An 8,767-nucleotide genomic window follows, 5' to 3' on the forward strand; every position below is an offset into this window, starting at 1 on the left:
CCTTGGCTGCACATTAGAATCACCTGGAAATCTTTTTTTAAAACCCTGAAGGGTCCCAGGTTTGATTCCGGTCAAGAACATATGCCTGGGTTGGTGGGCTCAGTCCTCAGTAGAGAATATCAGTAGAGAGTATGCAGGAGGTGCTAATCAATGATTTTCTCTCATCATTGATGTTTCTCTCTCTCTCTCCCTCTCCCTTCTTCTCTGAAATCATTAAAAAAATATTTACAAAAACAAAACACACCAAAAAACAAACAACAACAAAAACATTCAACACTAGAAGCCAGTGGAACAATGCTTTCAAAGCTGACAAACTAGAAAACTTAAGAATTTTGCCCTTAGCTAAAGTATTATTCAGCTACAAAGGCAACAAACATTTCAAATATGTAATAACTCAGGAAATATAGTTGATGTCCTAAAAGAATAACAAAAGTCAAACTTCAGTTAAACAAAATATTACTGATATGACCCAGCAATTTCACTTCTGGGTATTTATCCAAAGGAAAGGAAAACACTAAGTTAAAAAGATATCTGGGCCCACAATGTTCATTGCAGCATTATTTACAATAGCCAAGACATAGAAACAAGCTAAGTGTCCATCAATGGGTTAATAGATAAAGAAAATATGGCATGTATAGGCAATGGAATAGTATTCAGCCATAAAAAAAAGAGAAATATTGCCATTTGTGACAACCTAGATGAACTTTGAAGATGTTATGCAGGTGAAGTAAGTTAGACAAAGGAAGGCAATTACCATATGATCTCGCCTATATCTTAAATCTGAAAAAAACAAGACAAAAATTAGATCACTGATACAGGTTATCAGAGGTGAGGGTGGGGCATGAGTAACATAAATAAAGGGGGTCAAAAGGTACAAACTTCCAGTTATAAAAAAAATAAGTCCTGGGATGTAATGACTGCATGGTGACTATCTATACTAATAAAAGCATAGTATGCTAATTAGACCAGGAGACCTTCTGGACGTCCTTTCAGACAAAGCCATGGTGATGGGGCTGAGGCAGAGGCTGTTAGGGGCGATCAGGTCAGGAGGGGAGGGCAGTTGGGGGCAATCAGGCCAGCAGAGGGAGGCAGTTGGGGGTGATCAGGCAGGCAGGCAGGGATCTGGCCTAAACTGGCAGTCGGGCATCCCCCAAGGGGTCCCAGATTAGAGAGGGTGCAGGCTGGGCTGAGGGACAACCCCCCCCCCCATACACAAATTTCACGCACCAGGCCACTAGTCTACTATAATAATCTATAATAATAAAAATGTAATATGCTAGTTAGACCAGACGTCTTTCCAGACATCCTTCCGGATGAAGCTGGGGCTGTGAGGGAAGCCTGGGTCCTAGGTGCTGAAGGGAAGCCAGTGCCAGCAGCCAGGGGAAGGAAGGCCTACTCTTGCACGAATTTCGTGCATCGGGTCTCTAGTAGTAAATAATACAGTATTGCATGAGTACTTTACCAGCACCTCGTCTCTGGAGGAGTCAGATGAAGGCAACTGAATGGGGTCCACTGGAGAATCTTTGGACTCAGGAGGATTGCTCTATTCAGAGCTAATTGGTCAACCTTCAACTTTAACCTTCAACTTTTACCGCATTCAAATCAATGAACTAACTGAAAGACTGATTAATAATTCATCATCGTTCTGTACTATGCCACTTGCTGGAGTGTGGTTTGAACATGTAGAAGTAAAATTTTAATAATCATTTTAGTCATACTGATTTTCTCACCTATAGAATTTAGTACCTACAAATAGTTCTCCTATGTTGAGTAACAGAAATGTTTAGAGAGTGAGGTGTCATCATTACAAGTATATTGTAATTAAATATGAGTTAAAAATCCTTAAAAATGTTGTATTGCATGTTTTAAAGTTGCTAAGAAAGTAAATCTTAGAAGTTCTCATCACAAGAAAAAAATTTGTAACTACAGTGGGGCCTTGACTTACGAGTGTTCCGACTAATGAGTTTTTCGAAATACAAGCTGTCTCTCGGCTGATTTTTTGCTTTGAGTTGCGAGCTAAAATTCAGGTTACGAGCCAGCTTCAGATACCCCACCGCTAGTTGGCGCAGCGAACGTCACAGTGAATGCCACATCAGCCCAGCATCACGTGTTTCACTTGTTCACTTTAATGATTTGACATACGAGTAATTTGAGTTACGAGCTCCATCACGGAATGAATTAAACTCATAATTCAAGGCCCCACTGTATGTGTAATGATGGATGTTAGCTAGTTATTATAGTCATTTCACAATATTTGTATACATTGGATCATTGTGTGGTAGACCTGAAACTAACAATGTTATTTGATAATTGTATCTCAATTTAAAAAATAAAAGAGGGGCTGAAACCGGTTTGGCTCAGTGGATAGAGCGTCGGCCTGCGGACTGAAGGGTCCCAGGTTCGATTCCAGTCAAGGGCATGTACCTTGGTTGCGGGCATATCACCAGTGGGAGATGTGCAGGAGGCAGCTGATCAATGTTTCTCTCTCATCGATGTTTCTAGTTCTCTATCTCTCTCCCTTCCTCTCTGTAAAAAATCAATAAAATATATTTAAAAAAATTAAAAAATAAAAGAGGGTCTTTCTTGGGTTAGTCATTTGATACACTTTCCCAATGATATATTTCTGTTTTTGCTAAATAAATAAATAAATTCAAATGTAAAAGAAGAAAAACACGGCATTATAGCAATTTGTAAATTTTTAGCCTCACTGGTGAAATAATGCTAAAGAATAAAGGTGAGATACATACATACCAGCTTAACTTTCCACTCTCCCTCCCCTCCTTATGAGAGTTATTTTACCTTAATATGGCACAGTGTGTCTCAGTCACATCCACATCTTCACAGCTTGGGTCTTAAGAACTTGAACCTGTGTCAGCTTCTGGTTTTTACAGAGTTCTTTCATAAGAACAAAAGAAACCTTTTTGCTATTTATTCACAGTTTTTACCTTTCCATTTAAAAGGCAAAAATGGGTCCCCTCTCTCTCTTTTTCTCTCCCTCTCCAGGGAGCACTCCAGTGCCATTCCCTTCCCTCTCTCCTTCTCCCACAGGCATGCATCCCCTAACCTCTAAGGGACTCTACGAGACTTGCAACCAAGGGAGCAATGGGCAGCAGCATCTTGTCCAGGGCTAACCCCCTGGACCTGTCTCCAAGGCCCCCATTCTCTACTTCCCAGTGAGCTAAGGCAGTCCAGCCTAGGACTCTCCTATTGCTTCTTCCGTGCCCTTCCTTGTTTTGCTGTCCTAAATATACTTTTGCTGGGGTCAATAAATTCTTGGTTGCTTTTCAACACTTTGTCTCTTGATTGAAATCTTTCCCTCAAGAAGACAAGAACCAAGGGCTCCTTGTCTCGCCGCTCCCCTGCCTGCTGCAGGGCTTCAGCCCTTACCCAGCACAAGCTCGCCAGACCAAAGCCACTTCAGACGTTCACAGTTTCCTGGTCAGAGTGAGCCATGACGAGGACTTCACCATGTGCAGACCACTTCCTTGTTTTGATCTGGTATATTTTCCTCAATTATCACATCTCACAAAAAGGAAGGAATAAGCAGATGTCCAAAATCTTTCTAAATGGTGAACAGTGGAAGTACTTGACATTCCTTAATCTGTTCTTGCAGGCCATTTTCTATGGGGTCACCTACATGGAAGATGTGCTGAAGAGAATTAAAGGGAAAAAAGACATTAAGTTAATAACCACCTTCAGAGACCTGCTTTTCACCGCACTGGCTTTTCCTGTATCCACATTTGTATTTGTGTCCTTCTGGATCCTCTTTCTCTACGATGGAGAACTCATTTACCCTGCGGCCCTAGATGATATCTTTCCAGTGTGGCTCAATCATGCCATGCACACGTTCACGCTCCCCTCCTCCCTGGTTGAAGTCATCTTCAGGCCACACTGCTATCCATTGAAGAAGAAAGGCCTCACCGTGTTGGCTGCTGCCAGTCTTCCTTACATTAGCAGGGTCCTATGGATCTACTCTGAGACTGGTACGTGGGTATATCCTGTGTCTGCCAAACTCAGCCCCGTGGGTCTAGCAGCCTTCTCTCTCAACTACATCTTTACTGCCTGCATCTACCTACTTGGAGAAAAGCTCAAACAGTGGAAATGGGGTGACAAGAGGCAGCCAAAGAAAAACATGTGATTATATGCTGTCTTTCAAGAATTCAAAAGGAAGAAAACACAGGAGGGTGGGGGTTTTTTGTTTGTTTGGGGTTTTAGGGTTTTGTTGTGTGTGTGTGTGTGTGTGTGTGTGTGTGTGTGTGTAGGTGGTGGAGACACATAAGAAAGAAAGGACAGGAAACAATATTTAAATTTAAGAAGAGGGTTATGAAGGTAGCTCAATTTGAAGACTTGGGTTTTAAAAGGCTTACTGGCCATGCAAAAATAACTCCTGCTATCTTAAAATTTGTTACCTTTGTCTGAACTCTGTAGAGTTCTGACCATAACCCAAAGAAACTCATAAACTCAGTGTTAGAGAATGTTTAGACAGAGAAAGGAATGTAGGATCATTCAAATTCTTCACTTTACAGAGGAGGTTGCTGAAGACCTAGATGAGAAGTTACCTGCATGAGGCCAAAGAGTTAGTGTCAAAACTGAGCCAAGAGCTTTTGTCTCCCAGATATTTTAACTCCCAATCCTGTGCCATTTTTTAATAATCCCAACTTTCCTAAAAACAAGCATTTTCATAAGCTAGTTATTTTCACGAATTTCTTATCTATTTTTCTCCCCTCAATCGAGACAGAAGTATAAGGAGATTCTCCTCGTATGGTATAATAGCAAATTATTTGGGATAATGAGAAGATAAGTTATAAAAAATATTGGGAACTCTTTCCCCCTTGTGAACAAGCATTCTAGGCAGGTATAAACACATAATGACATTGTCAAAATCTCTTCCATTCAAGTATTGATTAACTTGTCAAATAAATGTACATTTTACTTGGGAAACAGTTTAAGTGGGAAGTGATATAATTATGAGGACTGCTGAGATTGCTTTGGTACAAAGTACTTTGCTGAGCTAATTTATGATTTAACAAAACTGATTGTCAGCAAGCACATTCATGAACCCTGCTTCAATTTTCCTAATGGAATTTTCCAGGTCTGTTTTTGTAAAGAAATATGTGGTGGGTAAAAATAGTCAAATCTGCCCTGACCAGTTTGGTTCAATGGATAGAGCGCTGGCCTGTGGACTGAAGGGTCCCAGGTTCCATTCCAGTCAAGGGCATGTACCTTGGTTGTGGGCACATCCCCATTAGGGGAGTGTGCAGGAGGCAGCTGATCGATGTTTCTCTCTCATCAATGTTTCTAACTCTCTATCCCTCTCCCTTCCTCTCTGTAAAAAATCAATAAAATATATTTTTAAAAAATAAATAACTAAAAAGAGTCACATGAGAAAAAAAGGGTTTAAAAAAAATAGTCAAATCTATTGGTGTGTCATAAAGCCCAGGGGAGTTGGGCACCAAAATAAATTGTACTTGGGCTTCCCAACCAAACATGATACAGGAGAAATTTGGTGAAAATGAGTAAAACCTGATAACACTGTGTCTGGAACTAAATTAAATCTTGATTGCTACATTTAAAAAATTAATTAATTAAAATAAAAATAAATAAAAGGCAAAAATGCACTTTTTAAAAAATCCTCACCCAAGGATATTTTCCCATTGATTTTTAGAGAAAGGGAAAGATAGAGAGAAATATCGATGTGAGAGAAACACATCAATTGATTGCCTCCTGCACAAGCAGGGCCCAGGCTAGGGAGGAGCCTGCAACCGAGGTACCTGCCATTGACCAGAATTGAACCTGAGACCCTTCGGTCTGCAGGCTGACGCTCTAGCCACTGAGCAAAACTGGCTAGGGTGATTTTTTTTAAAACTCGTAAAGCAAAGCTCCCAATTCTCAGGACATAGAGAGTCTCATAGGTTTCCATTCTTCTGGCTATCTCTCTGGCTTATATTAGGTGTCCATTTTTCTGGCTATCTCTCTGGCTTATATTCATTTATTAAAAAAATATTTACTGACCTTCCCAAAAAAAATTATTTACTGAGAACCTGTTATGTGCCAGGCTCTGTGCAATGTACAGGGGATGGCACAGGAAGCAAAAGCACGCACAGTCTGCTCTCGTGGAGCTTCTAGCAGGGAGAGAGCATTCAATGAAATAAACATGAAGGGTAACTTGTGATTAATGTTGGGAAGAAACAGCACCAGGTATCCCCAAAGCTGCATCCCAAGTTACATTGATCTGGTTTGGGATCAGGAAAACTTCCCTGAGGAAGCAATGTTTGTACTGAGGTCTAACAAAGTCATATAAGTTAATTGAAGGGTGGAAGTAGAATTAGGGAGCAGAAGCATTTCAGGTAATACAAACATCAGACTACTGTCTTTTGGTGGAAAGCTGTGTGAGAAGTTTGAGGAAATGGAAGAAGAGCAGGATGGTTGCACCTAGAGAGCAAGGGGAAGGGTGGAGAGAGAGGTCAGGGAGAGTGGAACAAGCATGACATTGAAGGCCATGGTTTCAAAGGTGTCACATAATAGGACACCATGAAAGAGCTTTTATCAGGGCAAGTTAATTCTCCTACTCAAAACTCACTATACTTTCAGTTCAACCTAAAACTTGTCTTTAAAAGTTTATTAATTTTTTTAATGACGGAGAACACAACGAATGGGATGTTAGATTATCCACTTGTTCCTCATCCCCCTAAATCCACTCTTCGACCTTCTCCACCCTGCATGAGGGCTGATTCCTATTGACCACATAACCCGGGGCCTTCGCCCTCTGGTTGCCCACTGGGACCTGCCCATGGGAGACATCTGCTGATCAAGGGAGGAGATCCTCTCCTTATTGAATTACCCTGAGTTGCTATTTGCCTCCACCAAAGGCCCTCTCCCTGCACCTAGGGGCATTTATTCTAGCTCCTGATAACTGTTCCCTCTCTTTGCCCCTTCAGGCATATGGGTGACAAGAGAAAAGTTTTGAAATGGACTAAATGAAATTACAGCAGGTAGAAGGAACAAGGAAGAAGAGACAAGGAGTTAGTCAACAGAGTGAAGATGCTTCAACATCCCTGTGAGTAAAGTGAAGATAGCAATACACCCACCACAGAATGCTGTAAAGCTGAAATGAGGCAATGGATGTTTAGTGCCTGACGCAGATAAGAGGGTTCCACAAAAACCGGAAACATTTCTTCTCAGGCCTTGGAGAGGGGGTAAAAGAAAGCAGATACAGAGATAGGCAGGGACTGCCTTGCTGGCCGTGGGAGAAGTGTAGACGAAACCTGTTAGGATTGGGGAAGAAACTGATTAAAAAGGAAGTCAGGCCTGGCCTCTGTGGCTCAGTGGTTGAGCATCGACCTACGAACCAGGAGGTCATGGTTCATTTCCCAGTCAGGGCACATGCCCGAGTTACAGGCTCGATCTCCAGTGTGGGGCATGCAGGAGGCAGCCAATCAATGATTCTCTCTCATCATTGATGTATCTATCTCTCTCTCTCCCTCTCCCTTACCCTCTGCAATCAATAAAAACATTTAAAATAAATAAATAAATGCATAAATAAATAAATAAATAAATAAAGGCAGGAAGGAAGTCTGTCTGCTGCTTCCATCTCCAGAAAACCAAGGCCACTTCCTCTGATAAAATCATGTCCACCCACTCCCACAGTCTACTCAGTAAGTTGATGGCAACCTCATTCCGGGAGGCAATGGGCAGAGCCTCCTGTGAGTCACCGAAGGTCCCAGTTCCCAACCTCTCACCCGGTTCACCACGTCACAGGCGGGCAGTGCCCTCCAGTAGGGATGGTCCCAGGGACTGTCCCTGGGTGACCCATTACTGCTCTGAGCCTTAACCCCTCTGTCCAGGGAAGACTCTGGATTAGCCAGGGATCCCACAGGGGTGGATGGGACCATCTAAGGAGCATTATAAAAATACAGCCTCCTGCGGCTCAGCCCTCAGAGCTCTGCACTCTGGTGCTAAGGCCTAGAGACTCTGTGGTGCAACCAGGTAGAAGCATCCAGAAGGCTCTGTGGATTCAGCAAGAGCGGAGTTCCAGTCCTGGACCCATCACTTGAGAGTCACGGACTTGGGCACACCCTCTCTGAGCCTTGGTTGTCTCATAAGTGAAGGGGTGAGAACAGAGGGCCCTGCAGATCCACACTTGATTTCTGTGGGTAAAGGCATGGCCTCCAGAAAGCCACTCTCTGGGGAGATGGAAGTGTCAGACCACACTCACCTCTAATCCCAGTGAGGGTGTGAGATGCAGAGGGAACAGAATGGGCCTGTGGGTCTTGTTTCTGCCTGTGAACTACAGGGGAGGGCGAGGGACCAAGAGCCAGCTGGATGCACCTGGGCTGGGGCTGGGGCTGGGGGCATCTCCACCAGCACCTCCCCCCTCCTTTTCCAGGGGCTGTAGCTGGACAGAGACTCCTGGCTGCCTTTCCTCTCTGGAGAGAGCCTGAGCTGGTCCTGCTGCTGCCCCTTCCCCTGCAATGAGAGAAAGAGGCTGAGAGGCACTCAGAGAAGCAGAGAAAAGGAGAGCGAGTGAGAGACAGAGACGGGACTGACTCCTAAGGAGATGGGAAAGTCTCTGGCAGAGACAGGGCGTTGAGGTGGGAGGGGAGAGGCCCCAGGCAGCCCAGGTCAGGACCACACCCATCAGCATGAAGGTGGGGACTGAGGGGCCGATATCATGGCTCTTGGTCACTGACCACAGGGGAAGCTCTTTGGCAATATCAGAAAAGAAGAAGCCAGATTTTAAAAGGAAGTGCTGTTCGTTCTGGGCAGC

General features: G+C 43.4%; 1 pseudogene; it reads left to right on the forward strand.

The window, feature by feature from the left end:
- Window positions 1-3,451: 3,451 nt before the first annotated feature.
- Window positions 3,452-4,138, forward strand: LOC102420484 (annotated as a pseudogene).
- The last annotated feature ends 4,629 nt before the right edge of the window (window positions 4,139-8,767 follow it).

Source organism: Myotis lucifugus, unplaced genomic scaffold (genome assembly GCF_000147115.1).
Source record: "Myotis lucifugus unplaced genomic scaffold, Myoluc2.0 scaffold_0, whole genome shotgun sequence".
NCBI classification, from domain to species: domain Eukaryota; kingdom Metazoa; phylum Chordata; class Mammalia; order Chiroptera; family Vespertilionidae; genus Myotis; species Myotis lucifugus.